We start from the raw sequence: 1112 nt of genomic DNA on the forward strand, positions 1-1112 counted from the left end.
GTGTGTATATATATGTGTGTGTGTGTGTGTGTGTGTGTGTGTGTGTGCCTACACTCATGTGCTCCAAATCCCAAAAGGACAGAGAAAAATGGAAAAGGAATTGCTGCATGACCACACCCCATTGGAGGGTGCTTTCTCCCTCTGTCTGTGACTCTGTCCCACAGGCAAGTACAATTTAAAAAAAACTTTTAAAAATATTCTATTATTTTTAAAGGTGCCTTCTGTGTTCTGAGCATAATACACGATACTGAAGCTATAAAATCAATGTGGTCTCTAGCCTTAAGGCAAAGAATCTAGGTGAAGGGTAGAGATATGTAAACAAAATTATCATTTTTCCTTTCCGCAACAAGTAAATGTTCAGTATGGTTCATTTGATTAAGTTGCAGTGAAATACTAACCATTAACCTACAAATTCAGTCTTAAGATACAGTTCTGAAGATCAGTTACCTGCACACAGTGAGGAATTCTCTCTATAGTTTTCTATAGTTTATTTTCTATTGCCTCCTTCTTTGGTACTGCTGCTAACTTACCTCCGGGGTAGTCAGTTTTAGTAACTGGAAACAGCTGGAGGTCAGTACGAGAAAACATCTATACTTTGTACACTGCTTGGAAGTCCTCTTGAATTCTGTTAGGCAGACGCAACAGCCAGGCTTATGAGGGGAGGCACAGCTTCCCGGATCAACCAGTCTTCAGCAGCAGCCACACAATGTGCTCCCTAGCTGGCATGGTGGACATTCACCCTTTACATGGTTGTTGCCCAGGATACAAATATTCTTCCTATCTAGGGGCATCTCTGGCTGGGCCAGTCTTAGTGGGAAGCAGAGTCCAGTCCTCTACCACAGAAGCCAAACAGGCCAGATACTCACTCCACAGCACCAAGCTGAGACTCAACTAGATGCTCTCGCTTGAATTTTGTAAGAAACAAAAACAGAAGTCAAAAGGTGGTGTAGTGATTAAGGTGCTAGACTCCCATGTGGCTGACCACGATTTAAGTCCAGGACATGGCAACCTGCTTTCTCACTTACTTTCTCTCTCTCTCTCTGGTGAGCTCACACGCCCTATAGCAAACTTTAAAATAATAATAATAAATAAGAATTTAAAAAACAAGACAG

General features: G+C 41.8%; 1 protein-coding gene across 1 annotated transcript in view; it reads right to left on the reverse strand.

The window, feature by feature from the left end:
- STARD9 (StAR related lipid transfer domain containing 9) overlaps positions 1-1112 on the reverse strand; it is a 119158-nt gene that overhangs the window by 70245 nt on the left and 47801 nt on the right. The gene's annotated exons all lie outside the window — the stretch shown is intronic.

Source organism: Tupaia chinensis, unplaced genomic scaffold (genome assembly GCF_000334495.1).
Source record: "Tupaia chinensis unplaced genomic scaffold, TupChi_1.0 Scaffold000605_1, whole genome shotgun sequence".
Lineage (NCBI taxonomy): Eukaryota > Metazoa > Chordata > Mammalia > Scandentia > Tupaiidae > Tupaia > Tupaia belangeri.